This window comes from Sorex fumeus, unplaced genomic scaffold (genome assembly GCF_029834395.1).
Source record: "Sorex fumeus unplaced genomic scaffold, SorFum_2.1 ptg000238l, whole genome shotgun sequence".
NCBI classification, from domain to species: Eukaryota; Metazoa; Chordata; class Mammalia; order Eulipotyphla; family Soricidae; genus Sorex; species Sorex fumeus.
In genome coordinates this window covers 31,882-49,886 of record NW_026606295.1, presented here as the reverse complement: position 1 = coordinate 49,886, position 18,005 = coordinate 31,882, and positions in this window count along the sequence as shown.

The window sequence follows — 18,005 nt, the reverse complement described above, 5'->3', positions numbered from 1 at the left end:
ATCCCATATGGTACCCCAAGCCCTGCCAGGAGCATCCCTGAGTGCAGTCAGGAATAAGTCCTGAGCACCACTAAGTGTGACAAAAACGAAAAAAAATTTCAAAATCCTTTTTGTAGAGGTGTATAAAATTAAAAAATTAGTATTATAAGTAACTGTGCTAGTACACTGCCAAGTTATTTAGCGCGTGTGAAACTCCTGGGTTTGATCCCCAGCACGGCCAAAAGACGAGAAACAAGGATCACACCCAGCGTTTTTCAGGGTGTACTTCTGGTTCTCTACTTAGGAATCACTTCTGGCAGTGCTCAGAGGACTTATGGGGTGCCAGTGATCAAACCCTGATTGTGTGCAAGGCAAACACCCTATGAGCGGTATCACAGCTCCAGCTCCAAGACAAACATTTCTTTGGGAGTAAAATACGGTCTTCTGTATGAGATGGTATCATGAGACGGGGACTGGACAGACCCCAGACCTGAGACAGGCATAAAGACACACACACACACACACACACACACACACATACACACACATGTATTTCTGGCTCTGCACTCAGGAATTAGTCCTAGGGGTACTAAATGGGATACTGGGGCTCAAGCCGGGTCAGCCTATGGCTCAACCCCAGCAGCACGCACCTTTAAAAGCACCAACAGGGCCAAGCCTGTCTTCCCCGGGTGGGTTCTTGGGGGTTTCTGTCGTTCAACTGACTCCAAACTCCTATAACCTCCTCCCAGGCCCCTCTCATCAATGTCCCCAGGAGAGAAGTGTGGCACACAGTGTGGAAAACAGGGATGTAATCCTGCAGACTGGTTTGGGGACTGGCCCGGGGCCAGGGCCACCTATGTACTGCCCCCTGACTTCTGGAGAAGCCCCCTGGCAGTTGAGGGTTTTCTTTCAAACTCGTTGCTGGTGGGGGTGCAGGGGGGTTCTGATGACATCAGAGCTTCCGGCTGTGCTGATTGGAAGATCCCAGACCTCCAGAACCTGAAGCTCAAGTAGGCAACAGTAGCCTTTGGCTTGAGAGCCCAAAGCCTCGTCTGCTCAGCTCCTCGACGGCAGGCACTGCTGTTATTGAGGGAGAACCTGAGCTATCGGGGGAGACAGTGGACCTGGGATGGCCAGCCGTAGGCAGAGTCCTGGTTCTGAGCCCCAGAGCCCTGATTCCAGCACCTCGGGATACCCCCTGGAGGTGGCGCCGGAGGAAATGATGCCGGGACCTTCAGGTAGGTGTTGGGGCCAGCGGGACTGGGAGCTGCGCAGACAGGAGTGTTGGGGAGACACTGAGAGGTCGGAAGGAGCGGCACAGAACAGGCTATTGGGGTATGGACTGACAGCCAGGACAAGGAAGGGGAGCCGGGATGGGGGAAATAGGGAAATGGAGGTGCCCCTCTGTGTCCCCAGGGAGAAATTCTACCCTGAGGAAGAGACTGAAGGTCACAGGGGTGTGAACCATGATAAGATGTGTGGGAGGAGATGGAGAAAGAGAAGCTTGGGGGCCTGGGAGTCCATGGGCAGGTGAGGAATTGCTGGGACTCACTCTGGCCTCTCCGTCAGAGTCGGAGCAGGAGCCGGAGGATCCAGAGTCGCTGGAGAAGGTGGAGGAGGAAGAGGAAGAAAAGGGGGACGCAGCCTCCCAGGCTCAGCACAATGGGCTTCAGGCCAGCCCGCGGCCTCAGAGTGCTGTTCTGAGGAAGAGGGATGAGTCGGAGGACGAGGAACAGCAGGAGGACGAGGAGCAGCCATGTGGGCTGCACAGGAAGCGGCAGCGACAGGAGAGCCCCGTGCTCCCCGAGCACCACCAAGTCTTCCGCAAGCTGCTGGGTAGGAGCCCCGGGCCCGAGTCTCCCACCTGGACACAGGAGGTCGTTAGGGATGCAGTGTCCCGTGGTGGGGAAGAGGTGGCCCCTGCCCAGACAGGGGCTGCACTGCCGGGCTGCCTTGGCTGAGCCACCCAAGGAAGGGGCTACTGCACCCCTACTCCCACCTGGGGCTGTGAGGGGCCCAGTGTTGCCATCCCGACGGTGGGGAATATTGGGGGCGGGCTGTGATTTTGAGGTTCACAACCCCGTCTTCCCACAGAGGACTTGCTGGGACTGGGTCTGGCCTCTCCGTCAGAGTCCTACGGAGGCCCCTGGGCCATTGTTGGTTGCCGCAAGAGGAAGAGGGAGCAACTGCTCTATGAAGAGGAGTTGGAAGAGGAGGAGGAGGAGGAAGAGGAGGAGGAGGAGGAGGAAGAGGAGACCCCTGGAGTACTGGAGATGATGAGCCATGCTGCAGGTGTGCCTTCCCGAGGCCGGAAAAGGAGGATGTGGTCATCGCCAGAGGTAGAGGAGGAGCAGGAGTCGGAGGATCCAGAGGCGCTGGAGAAGGTGGAGGAGGAAGAGGAAGAAAAGGGGGACGCAGCCTCCCAGGCTCAGCACAGTGGGCTTCACGTCAGCCCCCGGCCTCAGGGTGCTGTTCGGAGGAAGAGGGATGAGTCGGAGGACGAGGAACAGCAGGAGGACGAGGAGCAGCCATGTGGGCTGCACAGGAAGCGGCAGCGACAGGAGAGCCCCGTGCTCCCCGAGCACCACCAAGTCTTCCGCAAGCTGCTGGGTAGGAGCCTCGGGCCCGAGTCTCCCACCCGGACACAGGCGGTCGTTAGGGATGCAGTGTCCCATGGTGGGGAAGAGGTGGCCCCTGCCCGAACAGGGGCTGCAGTGCCGGGCTGCCTGGGCTGAGTCACCCAAGGAAGGGGCTCCCGCACCCCTATTCCCACCTGGGGCTGTGCGGGGCCCAGTGTGGCCGGCCCAACGGTGGGGAATATTGGGGGCGGGCTGTGACTTTGAGGTTCACAACCCCGCCTTCCCACAGAGGACCCTGTGATCAAAAGATTCCTGGCCTGGGACCGGCACCTGTTGGTCTCTGATAAGGTACCTGCTGGGGGTCACTAAGCGACTGTCCCGGGGACCCACCAAGCTCAACCTGCCTGGGTACCTTTGCTCTTTTTGCTCTTTCGGGGGGGGGGTGAGTGTAAAACTTGGGGGCCACTGGATAGGGGCGGTGCGGTCACTGATGCAGCTCTTCGCTGCCCACTCCTGGGGCACAGGCACCCCAGTCTCTCTGGGTCGTGTCTGTGGGGTCCCTCTCCTCTTGATTCAGCAAACACCCACAAAGTCCTCCCCTTCGTCCTGCTTCCCGAGTTCTTGGATCTCCTTCCCCTCCGCCCAGCCCTGGTGACCTATCCCCGTGTCTCCCCAGTACCTGCTGGCCATGGTCATCGCCTACTTCAGCCGCTCTGGCCTCTTCAGCTGGCAGATCCGACGCATTCACTTCTTTCTGGCACTGTGAGTACTGATCCCAGAGAGCCCCAACACAGCCTCCATCAATCCCTGGGGGCCCTCCGCCGCAGTTCCCTGAAGGAAGGAGGTAGGTGTGAACACAGGCGGTGTGCTGTCCACAGCTACCTGGCCAACGATATGGAGGAGGACTACCAGGCACCCAAGCAGAACATCTTCGCCTTCCTGTATGGCCACAGCCGCCTGCAGCGGCCCCTGTTCTACCGGCTCCGTCTCCAACTGCTGCGCTCCATGAGCTGGAGAGCCTGGGTGACCCGGGAGGAGTGCGAACAGGTAGGGCTGCTGGGGGGCATGGAGGGGGCTGTCCGCAGGCTGGAGAGGCCGAGCGAGTCAGCAACATGGGCCCCATCTGTCTTCGCAGATCCAGGCCTACGACCCTGAGCTGTGGGTGTGGGGCCGAGACCGCGCCAATCTGCTGTAGATCCGGGCCAGGAGGCGGGGCACGGAATGAGGGGGTAAGTGGGGCCCTGGGGTGCAGACCACAGCCAATCTGTCAGGGAAGCCCAAGGGAGTGCTCTGCCTAGACCTCATCTCCTGCCTTAGCCACCAGAGCCCAGTGCTGGCCCCCAGCACACTCACGTCTGCTTCCCTGGGGTGATGGAGAGTTGGAGGGGGGTTCCAGCCGGACCCCCAGAGGTCCTGTTCCTGGCACTGGGATCACTCTCGGGTCAAGGCCAAGACGCTTTAGGAGCAGTGATGGGAGCTGGGTTCAGGGTGAGGGAAGTTCCACATGCCCTCAGACTGTCAATGATCCTTTCCATCCGTCCAGGGCCTGCCCGTGCCCAGAGCATCGCCACCAGGACTGTCATCGGATGCCCAAGACACCAGAAACTGGCCCAAGGGAGAGAGGAATTCACCTAGAAGCAGCCTACAGGCACTTGGGTTACAGGTGAAGACCCACACACCTGTCCCCCAACCCCTTCAGACCACCTGCTACAAGGTACCAAGGAGGAAAAAGTCCGGACTCTGCCCAATTTCAGCCTCCTATGTGGACAATCTAGAAAAATCCAGAATATCCTAGAATATTATGTTAAGACTTGGGCGCACTTCAGGAGTCTGGCAAAAGGCAACAAAAAAATCCACTTTCTTTTATGTTCCATGATCTGGAAAGTTTCCCCAATTTCAGATCAAATGCTTGAGTCCACTGTCCTGGAAGGTGAGAACCTTAGCCCCAGCTTGAAGAAAAGGGGCTGCGAGGGGCAGGAACAGTTGGGTCTGGCTAGACCTGCTGGGGGACACTGAGCCCTGTGTGCTGACCGCTGGTTAATGGCGGTCTCACAATCTTTGCCATAGAAATAGTTCTCATAGTTTATATTTAAGGCATCCTAAATTGACATCGCCAGCTCACATGCTGTTGCTTTCGTTTTGTGATGCTTATTCTTGTTTATGTCTCGTTTCTTCAATAAAGATAATTTTGGTTTTATGTTCAAGTCTTTTGAGTTTTAACTGGGATATTTAAAATAAATCTTTTCCTTAACGTCTGAGGCTCTTCCTAGGGGAAAAGTGGTCAGGGGCAGACATGGGCAGAATCAGAGCTCCATCCCACCTTGACAGCTGATGACCCCATCCCCAAGCGTTTTGGGTCACCTGGGAGGAGAGCGGAGGCCAGGGAGCCTCCTGTGAACTGTGGGAAAGTCGTGCTTCTGACACAGACCCCGTGACCAGGTGGTGTGGCTGCCTGTGCACAGCAATCCCGGCACTTAATGGGGTGTTGAGGAGTCACAGAAGCAGCCCCAAGTGGGCTGAGCCTGGACGTAACACGTGAGAGGCCCCGAGTTTGGTCCCTGCCACCTGGGTCCCTGAGCACCTCTGGATGTGGCTCTGGTTCTTGCAAAGCCCGGAGTAGCGACAGAGGGACTCGGGGAACAGAGCTAGCAGCCAAGCAGCATGGACACGGACTGAACCCCAAGAGGAGCCAGGGTAGGGGGGACAGCAGGGCTGGCAGTAGGCCACAGGGCAGGCTCCTGTAGACCCAGATGTGGCTGTCCAGCCCTCATGTGACAGGGTGGGGAGAAATGGGGCCCCGAACACTTCGGAGATGCAGCAGAAGAAGAGAGATGGGAAGGGAGAGGGCTCAAGGGAGCTGAAGACCCGCACCCCATCGCTGCAGTGTGTGGTCATGGAATCCCAGGATCCCAGAAGCTCCGAGACAAGCGGGAGAGTCTCAGGATACACCCCCAAGTCCTGTCCCCAGATGATCTGTGACCACCAGTTGGAAGGTCTGGGCACGCAGGCCCCGTGGGAGTGCTGTGGGGTGATTCCCCGGACAGAACCCCTTTCTCCAGCCTCAGCAGGCTATTCCCAACTGGTCTGGACAGGCAGGGAGCCAGGGAGCAAATCGTTTCCCTTCCCAAGGGACTTCACCTTCCTTGCTAGGAACGCCCCGCCCCTCATCCCCCCAGTCTCTCTCTCTCTCTCTCTCTCTCTCTCTCTCTCTCTCTCTCTCTCTCACACACACACACACAGCCTGTGCCTCCGAAGGCAGAATCTGTCCCTGCCTCCCGGCGACAGACTTGGGCACTTGGAGGTCTGGGGACAGACAGGAGGAGATGGAGCCCCGGGCTGCTCCTGTCCCACATAGCCTTGGCCATGCCCTGCCTGTGAGGCATCTGCCTTGCCATTACATATTCGCCACGACACGCCCATGCTCTCATGATCTCAGGCATCTCATGGTCCTCCAGCACTGCCAGGAATGACCAGAAGCACTGAGGTGGGTGTGACCCCAAAACACTGACAGAGAGAACAGGAAGAGAGAACAGTGGGGACTGCAGGAGAGCACAGGAGGCACCAGAGTTCACCTCTGTCACCAAAAGGCTTTTCTGCCCACTGCTCTGGCCACAGGCAAGGACCACAGAGGTGTGAAGAAAAAAGTGGTGTGAGCTTCAAAACACAGACAAAACCACAACTGCAGAAGATTCCAATCTGCCTGACCTGCTCTTACAACAGTTGAGACAAGTGCCCACGCAGGAGGAAATGGGAAGGCTAGAGCAGCCCTCAACCACACTCCCCGATGCACATTTCTAGAACACGCCACACCCGCAGCAGAGCAGGTGGTACTCCCCGTGCACCCCCCTTTCCCCCAGAGAGGATACTCCCAGCCACAGTTGAGGGGCTCTTGATTTGTCCATCTGCTGTGCACGAGTCACAAAGAACCCCGAGAGGCCGTGATCCACAGGCTCCTGTGAATAACTGGCCTGTGTTCTCCTGAACAGTCTGTGAAATGCCTGTGAGGACACTGAAAAAGGATTCTGCCTTTTACCAACTGAAAGTTTGCAAGAGAATTGCCCATTTGTCAGGAAAGATCCTTCAACAGGACTAAACACAGTTAGTCCCAGAGAGAGCCGAGAGGGTAGAATGCAATCGAGGACGGAAGGCCCCGGAACTGCTGGACCAAGGAGAACCATCCCACCAACCTGAGCATCAAACCGTCAGAGCCCTAGGCACTAACTAAAGCCCCACAAGAGGAAGGCACCAGGCCAGCGGTACAACACTTGCCTTGCACGTGCTGACCCCAATTCAACCCCTGGCACCCCATTGGATTCCCCCCCCAAGCCATGGTGGGGCCTAAAAAGGAAAAATACGAACCAAAACCAACAGCAAAAACACTGCAAGGGAGGCCCCCTAGACGTACTTTTTTATTCTGAGGCCAGAGACAGCACTCATGGCCAGAGAAAAGATGTTAATGGGGTCAAAGAGTCTGCCTTGCTTATGGTCAACTCAGCTCAATCCCTGCAACTGCATGACCCCCACACAACAGGGGCAGCCAAAAAGGCCCCTTCGACCCCACTATCAGGGTACCCCAGGGAATGCCCAGCACTGCAGGACTCAAGAAGCACTGTATGCATCCTTACTCCAAACCCACAAGAGAAACAGAAAGAGAATTACCAAGACCGCAAGCAACCTTGAAGATGAATTGCAGATTCAACTACTGCAACAACGTAAGAAGCTGTACCATGAATACGAACCGGAATCCTTACTCTCAGGAAACACTCTGATCTGATCTGATCTGAAACACTCCGGTCTAAAAGGACCTGACTCACCACATCGGCTCTGAAATAACTGAAGGAGAAAGCAAAAAATACTCACAGACTGACCATGATCAAGCAAGTGTGGGATGAGAGAAAGCAAAGGGGACTGGAGAGGCAGTGGAGGAGTTAACCTGCATCCATCCCAGCCCGACTGAAATCACCTGACCGCAGGGGCTGTGGCGACAGCAAAGCGGGTAGGGCGTTTGCCTTGCACGTGGCCCACCCGAGTTCGATACCCAGCATCCCAGGTGGTCCCCTGAGCACCGCCAGGAGTCATTTCTGAGTGCAGAGCGAGGAGTACCCCCTGTGCATCATCAGGTGTGACCCAAAGAGCAAAATCAATCAATCACCTGACTGAATATGGTCCTCCGAGGACCACCAGGGGTCACTCTTGAGCCCAGAGTGAGGACTCTGAGCACTATCCGGTGTGGCCCCAAGACCAAAAGGGGGGGGGGGAAGAGAATATTTCCCCCTCAAATCCTTGCAACTTTCCTGAAAATCTGTCGTGTTTTCAAAATAATATGTTGAAAAAGATGCTAACAGGGGCCGATGAGGTACCTTAAGTGATAGAGCAGTTGCTGAACACGCGGAAGGCCTGAGTATGACCCTCAACACCATCACTGCACGGATGCCTGAGCACCGAAGGGGGAACCACGGTAGCCCCTGGCACATCTGGGGCCAGTTTCAAGCTGCAAGGCTTGGGCACTGGGAATAGCCACCTCCCACCTCCTGCAGAGAACCACTTGATGTGTTGGGGGATCTGTGAAAAAATGCTAAAAAATGGGGACAAATGTAATGCAAATTATCACAGGGCCTCCAAACATCCTGTACTCTTGTACATAGGACTGGATTTTCATTACCAGAGTGAATCTGGAAACGTGTCCATCTGTCTAAATGATTGTCTGGGTACCAGGAAAACACACCTTAGTTCTAGTAACACCACAGGCCTGGGCTGCTCTGTGTACCGACCAGATGGTCCAACAATTCTCAGAGAAGTCAGCCCAGGTCTATCAATTTTTAAGGTTCTGAGCCCCAAGAAATCTCCCAAATCCAAAGATGCCAAAACCCACAGGTAGCTCTTATTGACAACAGGCATTTTTTTCCAGGGGGCAGTTCCCATTTCTTCTTACTGCAATAAAAAACCAGCCTCCAAGTGACACCCGGATGCCAGCATGAGCCCTGAATGTGGAAACACCCGTGACGGAGACACTTGGGCTGAGCTGCCCTCACAATGGCTTTCCCATGCCCACTCCCTCCTTCACCAACAGCACCCCCACTCCACGGGCAGGACTGGGCAGTGGGGAAAGTGCTGCTTGCACCCACCCAGCTGACCTGAACTTGACTCCCAACACTACCCTTGGTTCCCAAAGGAGAGACTCTGAGCACAGACAGAGTCAGGATGTCAGCCCTAAGCACCACCAGAGGTGGCGCCCGAAAAACAAAACACAAAGGAAAAAAAGAACCACCTAAAAGGAGGCCAGAGCAACAGTACAAGTAAGGCCAGGCAGAGACCCAAAACCAAGAAAAAATAAAAACAAAATATAAATGCAGCACAATCCACATAACCTATTCTGCATCACAGAACCAAGGGGCAGGTACACCGCTGGGTCTGGCAGAAATCCCAAATCCCCTACCCTTCCTACACACAAATAAAAGCAAAGAGGCAGTTACGTGGCTACAGCAAAGGTTAGGAATCCAGCAGTATATTCTCGAGAGTCAGTTCTTTACTTTGTCTTTGCTTGGGGGCCACACCAGGCAGGACTCAGAGCTCACAAGCAAGGCTTTAACAGACTATATGATTTTACGCCCTTGGTATGTGATTTTGTGTAAAGAAAAGGAGAAGAAATATTACACTTGGCCTAAAAGAAATCTCAATGGTGAAAAGTCTGTAATTTTTCTCAGAACCTCCAACTACTTCCCTGCAGTCAGTGTTTTGCTGTGGAAGGGGAAAACTGACACCTGTTATGGCGGCAGAACTCAGCACAATCAGTGAGGCCCCAAGTTCCTGGAATTGAAACAGTCTCGGCTTCCCAGAAATGGAACAATGTGCAACTAGCCAACGTGAACCCACCTGGGAAAGTTCCTGTGCGCTGCCAGTGGGCTCAATCAATCATTATGGCCCTAGTCAAAATGTCCCAGAAATTGTCTTTTATTAACCCTAAAAGAAAGAGCTTATGTATCCATGAATGATTATGGAAAACAAATTTTTAACTACTGCCTCACCACTGTTAGCCTAGACACATCCCAATACAACTGACTAGCTAAGTTTTTTCTGAAACTATACAAAATGCACTGCTTATGTAATCAAACCCTATATAAACTGCTACCTGACGTCGGTGTCCCTATCAAGAGGCCAAGATAGTTGGCTCCAGTATACTGGATTACAACTCCTACTGCCTTCGCATTATCAAGTTCATGTCTCTTTCTATCTTGCTGCTTGGAAACCGATAGCTTCGGGCTTAATAGTTAAAATATTCCAGAATGTTCACAACCAAGAACTTACAATGAACATATCAACTGAGGGCAGGAGAAAGCACACCAGGCTGGGGTGGATTGTCAGCCAGCTGAAAGCCCAGGGGGGCCTTTCCTGGTACCCAATGTCCACCAGTACTATGAACAGAGAGCAGGCTGCAGCCCTCTTGGCACTGTCAGATGTGGCCCCAAATCCCACCTCATCTGCTCCACTTATGGTGAGATAGACCCAGAAAGAGGAGCTCAAATGGTGTATCATGTGGTTTAAGGTGGGGTACATGGAATCTCAAGGACATCTGGACAGAGGGGCAGAGTCCCTGACCATCGTCAAGTTTGTAGCCAAAAGGGAGCTGGAGTGATAGCACAGCAGGTAGTGTTTGCCTTACAAGTGGACAATCCGGGTTCAATTCCCAGTATCCCATATGGTCACCGAGCACCAACAGGACTAATTTGTGAGTACAGAGTCAGGAGTAACCCCTGTGCATCGCTGGGTCTAATCAAAAAAATCAAAAAGAAGCAAAAAACAAAAAGAGAACAGACAGGAGTGATATTCACAAAGCCCAAAAAGATGTTCAAAGAATGCTCCACTGTCATGACAAATTCTGGAGTGAGACTTTTTTCTGTGGGGGGCTTTGCGCCACACCTGGCTGTGTTCATTGGACCCTATGAAATGATGGGGATTGAAATCAGGCAAACTACGTGCAAGGCAAGCGCCCTACTAGGTGTACCCGCACCTTGTCTGGGAGAGATGGTCAATGGGTAGGGCTCTGCTAAGAAACTTGTCAGATAAAAAAAATATTTTTTTCTGTAGAAAAATTAAATAGGGTAAGCAGAGACAGTACATAAGATGCTTTTCTTTCTAGCTGCTAAAACACATTCAGTTCTCCAAAGCAGTTAGGGTACCCAAGCAGTGCCAGCAACAATGTTGAGCTCAGATGCTAAACTTAGCACAGAGCACTGAGTGCTGTGAGTCAAAATTGACAATATAAAAAGACAATAATAAATCAAAATTTTTCTGTGCAATGGGGATGGAGACATAGTACAGCGGGAGAAGTGCTTGTCTTGCAAGCAGAAAAAACAGATTTGACTACTGGCATCCCATATGGTTCCCTGAGCACCATCACGTGTAACCAAGTATAGCAAGGTGTATCCCCCACTAAAAAAATAAATAAAACAACTAAAACGGAATTAACTGAAATAAATCGATCAAGTTGAGGGAGCCAATGGTTCAGTCTAAGGAATGAAAGGTGGCCAGCAACAAGCTATTCTGGAGATAATCCCCAAAAGATCCCCTGCCTCCACCTCTAAGCAGCCAAAATGGGAAAATCCTGCACTGTGTGCACTGTGACTGAAAACAGGGGTCGGGGTGGGGGGGGGCATCTTATACTATGTCTATAAATAGTAACCAGGTCTTTGAGAAGCTAAGTTGGAACATTCTAGCTAAAATTTTCTTATGCCCATTGAAGTCACTGACATTAATAGCCCAGTATTTTCATCATTAAAAGAATAATTTACAGAGCGTATTCACTAACTCTCATTTAACACACGGTCGAGAATTCAAATTTGAGCTCACTATTTCCTTAATTCCTTCTTGCTAAGAAATAACAATAATTTTAAAAGAAATTACTTTCTCGTTTGTTCCATTGTTTCAGAAACTTTCTCAGCACACCTTTCCTCTTCAAGCTCATTTTCTTCCCTAACTCCATGCTTTTCTGACCACTTGGGGTTTCCTTTTCAAGTTCTGCGGTGATCACATCTGGCCGTGCTCCCAGTATCCTATGTGGTCATGACGTTCGAACCAAGGTTGGCTACATGCAAGGCCACTGTCCTCCTTACACAAAAAAAAAAAGCTATCTTCAGAAAAATCTCCTCTGATCAATAGCACAGCGGGTAGGACATTTGACTTGTATGCAGCCAACCCAGGTTCGATTCCTACACCATGCTTAGAGAACCCAGTAAGCTACTAAGAGTATCTCACCTGAAAATCAAAGCCCAGCAAGTTACCAGTGACATATTTCATATGCCAAACACAGTAACAAGTGTCACAATGGAGATGTTACTGGGCCCGCTCAAGCAAATCAATAACAATGGGAGGACAGTGACAGTGACTGTTTCCTAAAAATCAATTAATAAGTAAGACACAGCTTTCGTCAGGAGCACTCGGTGTGTCCCGGGTGAGGGGCCGCCATTCCTGTACACTATCATCGAGTGACCCCACCACTCACAATGCAGAGACCACAGCGGTTTAGGGCAGTCAGAGCGACCACAGGGTGGCTGGTGAAACAAAAGAGACGTTTCCCATGCATGCAACAGACTCAGCATACTTCTTTCTCTGCTGTCAGATATTTCGTGTGTGTGTTTGTGTGTGTGTGTCTGAGCCAAAACCAACAGTGTCAGGAGAACTCCTAGTTCTGCATTCAGGGATCTATCCTGGAATATTTAAGGTTTACTGGGATGCTGCTGGTCAAATCTCTGTTAGCTGCATGCAAGGCAATCAACCTACTTGCTGTATGATACCTCTGGACCTTTCAACGTAAATTTCTTCCCAGCAAGCCAGGAGTGACCCCTGGGCAAAGCTCCTCCGCCCCCCCCCCCCCCCGCCGTCACAATAAGAACATATTCCTTCAAAAAAAAAAAGAAAAATTAAACCCTTGACCTGCTGTACTCACCCCAAGAGCCAGTATCCTGAAATCGCCCAGTCAGGGAGAGATGAAGCATAGAGGATTTTTCGTAACTGAACATGAGTCTAAATTCCTCATCTGGAAAAAAACATCAATGTTGGGATAAGACCGACAGTAAAGCAGATAAGATGCTTACCCTCCTCACCCAAATAAAGCCTAAGCATCCCAGATCCCAGAGCACCACCAGGAATGATTCCTGAGCACTGAGCCAGGCGTGAACATCGTAGGGTGGGTCCTCTCTAACATTCCCCCCAAAAACATAAAAAACTAAAACAAACCCCCAAATTAAAATTCCATTGGCCGAAACTGCCCACCTGCGTGAACCACACTTCGAAAAAGGCCCCGCCCCATCACAACCGCCAATGAATAGGACGGTCTGCAACAGAGTCTCTTGCCTTTATGGAGCTGCAGCCCCGAACCTGAACATGAATCTGCAGATTCTATAGCATCTACGTCAAGGCTAAAGGCTTCAGGATTTGTACCGGCAAGTCCCATGTTGAGAGTGTTGGCCACTCAAGCCCCTAGCCCTTGGTGGGTTCCGCAACCCCAAGGCCTGTAGCCCCAGTGCTCAGCCCCATGCCAAAATGCAACAAGGACACACTCAATCCCACAACCCCTGTACTGTGTACAGACCCCACTGCACCGCCCTAAGCTCCGCATCACTCTGAAGCCTCTACTGCACCCCAGGAACTGCCTGGATGTCAGGAACCCAGTGAGAGAGCAAGCACGAAAGCACCTCCCAGGTACGAATGGTCCCGCTACTAACAACGTGGAGACTGAGAGTTCTGGGATGCTAACGGGAGGATGCTTGTGTCCTGCCACAAAATTGGCCCTCAGAGTACCCCTTCTACGAGGGGCCGCCACTTTTTACTTTATCCACGAGACTAACGGAGGCCTGAGCCACTGACCTTGTCCCTCGTTAATAATGCACTACAAAAGCCCCATATGTTCAGTGTTTTTTTTAACTCAAACAGACACACGTGGAAATAACTCCCTTTGCAGAAGGCGGTAGAGAGAGAGAGAGCACAGCGGTAGGGCGTTTGCCTTGCACGCAGCCAACATGGCCGACCTGAGTTCGATTCTTCCGCCCCTCTCGGAGAGCCCGGCAAGCTCCCGAGAGTATCTCGCCCGCACGGCAAAGCCTGGCAAGCTCCCCGTGATGTATTCGACATGCCACACACAATAACAACCAAGTCTCCAACGGGGGACCTTACTGGGCCCGCTCGAGCAAATCGATGAACCATGGGAGGACAGCGACAGTGACAGCAGAAAGCTGACACACCATTCCAAGAGAAAATAAAATAGATTCCAGTCAGGGTTCAGTTCAAGCTCAGCGTGGAGCTCAGTGTGGAGCGCCTGATGCATGGAGTGAAGGCAACCCTGCATCCCTGCAGACACGACGAGCCACGGGGGCCATTGAAAACATCTCACCAAAATGGATGGCTCTCAGGATCGATCCTTTTTTTGGTCCTTTTATTTTGAAGTTTGTCTTCTTTAGAGACACACCAAGCAGTGCTCAGGGATCACTCCTGGAGGGTCTGTAGGGGAGCAAATGGATGCAAACCTTTCTCCTTCTCAGTGCGCTGACACTAGTGCCCTCAAACTGGTTTTCTTTTTCAGTTTTGGCTTTTTGGGTCACACCTTGTGAAGCACAGGGGTTACTCCTGTCTCTGCACTTAGGAATTACTCATGGTGGTCCTCAGGGGACCAAAAGGGACGCCAGGAATAAAACCCGGGCCGGTCGCGTAAAAACCAAGTCTACACCAAGTGAACTATCGCTCCACCCCCCCCAAACCCCAAACTAGTTGTTTTGAAGCGATTACCAGTTTCGATCAAATGGAAGAAATAGAAATAAACATTTTGTTCAAAGGAAAAAGTAGAAATTTCTTTCTGTTTTGAGCAGTGATTTCACCACCCAGGGAAGCGAAGCAAGGGTCTCTACGCCAAGCATTAGGCTCTAGATTTCTTCTCTGCAGTGCCCTGTCATCCACCATCAAAATCACATCCTTGATCCCCTCCAGCATAATATCTGTCCCCAATGTGTAAATTTTACCAGCTGACTCATACCCAGTGACTCCACTCTCAAATCAAATTGCTGCAATGTCAAAACCTGAATCTGCAGTTTGAGTTATGCAATGAAACGCAACAGAAGACTAAGAATTTGTGGAAAGAAATGAATGAGGCAGTGTGTTCTCAGGGCAGGACAACATCGCGATGGTTCTCACAATCCAAACAGGCCCAGAGCAAACAGAAGATCTGATTTGACCATGGGTGTGAGTTCCATGGCAATGCACACAAGATGGTCAGGTTTTGCTTTCTGACCAGACTCGGTGACGTTTGGGACACGTGACTGAACCAGGTCGGCCGAGTGCACATTAAGAAAGTCCCCACCGTACTAGCAGTCAGGCCCCAACTAGCTTTGTTGTAGGTTCACTCATTCACTACTTACTGTAAAAGGCAAAAGCTATTTTGCAGGCACCGCCATACCACAGGTTGTGCAGCCAGGCTGGAAACACAGGCGTCAGGGCCAGGAGTTTTCCTGGGGGCCTGAGTGAAGAGGCAGGAGGAGTAACTCATCAACACTGCCAGCTGTACCCACAAACTACATAATTCAATAAAACAAATAAAGGTGCGGTGGCCAGTGGTGATCCTAGAATGCAGCATGAGGCCTTGGGACACAGCCTCGAAGTGCCTCGGCTACTTCCTGCTAAGACTGCACTTTTGTTTGAAGGACGCTCTCTGGCCCAGCCCTGATGCTCCCCCATCCCCCCTCCTGCCAGCCCTCAGCCCTGACTCCTCTTCAAACTCAGCACACTGGGGTAGGAGAAATGGCACCAGATGCGTCCGACTTGCAGGCGGACAACCTGGATTTATTCCCCAGCATCTCATAAGATGGGTCTCATTCTCCTAACCCTGAAAGATCCTTTAATCAATTTTTAAGAACATCTCAGGGCTAGGACGAAGGGGCCTGCTCGAGGCAATCGACGAACTACAGGATGGTCGTGATCGTGATCCTGATCTCATAGGGTCCCCTGGACAGCACCCAGAGCGGTCAGAGTGCAGAGCCAGAAATAACCCCATGAGCATCACAGGGCGTGGACCTAAAAGCAAACAAAATACAAAGGGGAAAAAAGAAATGAAAAGAAAAAGCCCTCCGAGCCTCATGGCTGAACCAGCAACAAGTGACAAGCAAACGCTGGGCCCAATGTTCTTGAGCCCCAAGCACAGGAGAAATGCACCCAGCGCCTTCCTCCCCCCACCAGGCAGCGGGGTGCTGCTGCTGCGCCTTCACGCTGCTCACCAGGGTACGAGGTACACCGAACACTGCCAGGGCCGATTCCTGAGGGAAGGTTCAGGAGACCCCCCTGAACACGCCAGGTGAGGCCCCAGCCCTCTCGCACCAAAGGCCAAAGAATGAGCCCCCCGGGTTCCCTTGCCGAGGGAAACCCCTTATCTCTGACTCCTTTTCAACCCGCCTAGACACGAAAGTCGGCCTGGAATGTGGGGGATGTGGGTAGGCAGCTGGGGGCCATTCTCGAGATGTCCCCACGCCCCACCCCTGGTGAGGCCCCCGGGCTTCGAGGGTCCCTGGCGCAGAGCCAAAGCTGTGGTGGTCCCGCAAGGGCCATGAGACTTGCGGGCAAGCTGGGGCTCCCTCGGGCTCCAGCACGTTCCTCTCCGGTTGGGGGCCAGAGCGATGGCTTGGGGGGGAGGGCGAGGGTCTCGTGCCCCCGACCCCATGGGGCCGCCCTGGCCAGGGCCACCAGGACGCACAATGTGAAACAAACCTGAGAAGGAAACTCTTGCTCTTCTGGTGGTCCTGATTTCCGTTGTTCCTGACACTTTCCGACCGAACGACTTTCTCTCTCCAACCTTCCACCTTACTTGGCAGCCCAACTGCCTGGGACCTACGCCCCCTCCTCACGCGCCTCCGAAATAAAAAACTCCCTCCCCTCTATGCGATGCGCTACAATAGAAATGAGTAGACAGACAAACCTCTCCAAAAGGCGGGCACTGGGGGCGTCCCGCGGTGGGGAGACGGCGGAGGCTCAGGGCTGCTCCCAGATCGACCACTCACTCTCAGTCCAAGGCCAGCGAGGAAACTGGCCCTATCCGAAGCCCCTGCGCCCTGGCCGCCCCCTTCCCGCCCCACCCCCGCTCCTCACCAGGCAACAAACAGGGTGGAGATTGCTCCGCCCACAAAGACCCCAGGGAGAGGCGGGGCTCTGTGACCTCACCAACACTTCTGGTCAGAGTCTTAAAGGGCCAGACACCACATAGGGTCGGGAAAGTTCATTGTTTCCCCATTTCTGATAATGATCCCAGGAGTCCCTCACAGGGAGCCAGATCTGCTACAACAGCATTATTCTAGAAAGTTCCTGCAGGTTCTGGTCGGGTTCGAGACAGGTTCTCGACTTGCATGCAGCCATTCCAGGGATAAATCCAATGAGCACGGCACAGGGTAACACCTGAGCAGGAACCCAACAGGACCACAAAAAGCAACACTGGGTTGGAACAAAACTCCAGACGCCCCCTCTCCCCCAATGCCATATCCCACATTCCCCGTTCCATGTTCTACGGATGAGACGGAGACAGACAATGTCAGCAAGTGACTGACTCAGAGCTATGTGAGGGCATAAAGTGCCTGTAGTTCCTGTATTGAAGCCGCCCCCAATTATCTCTGGGCAGGAAAAGTGACCCCAATGACACTGACGGCCCCAGGCATCCTTGAGCAGTGAGCTGGGGGTACTCATGGAGCACCCTCTGGGCATGGCGCCAAAGACAGAACAGAACAAACAGACACAAACGTGGCCTCAAACAGGAGAGTGTTGGGCACCCCTGTCAGCAGCCACATTGAGGGCTCCCTTCTGAAAATGTGCTCCTGTCACTACAGTATGTCATCGTGTCATTCTCCCATACCTGCAGACGGTGCGTCACCATGTCTCCAGCATCTGTTAGCAGGAGGCTCAGGACAAAGACCTGGGGGAAAGGTCAAAGCCGTCAGCACCAAAGCGGGTCCCAGCCCCCAGGGTTCTGACTGCAAATCCCTGCACTGGAGCTGGATACACACCTACCAGCCCCCACCTGGGGAAAACACTGCCCGATGCTCCTTCCTCTACTACTTAGGAAAAGCAGCTCGGGATCCGGGATGCCTGTGGAGAGAGGAGCCCTGGGCTCAGTGTCTGACTCAGCCCTGGGACTCTTTGCTAGACCCCATAGGAAGGTCGCCACAGCCTCATCCAGGAGCTGACTCTGAGCCCAGTTGTGCAGGGCATCAGCACCACCTGTAGGCCGACATCAAGCTGACCAAACGCCTGAAAGTGGCTTTGCCATGGGAGTAGCCACAGGCTCTCTGCATGGACAAAACTTCATTCTCTCCCCCGCAGGGCAGGACAGGGCCATGCGACTGGGTGCTCTCTCCTGAGGACCAGGGTCATTCCTGGACCCTGGGCAGCTAAATTCAAGGCTCCAGCACATCCCGCAGGACCCTT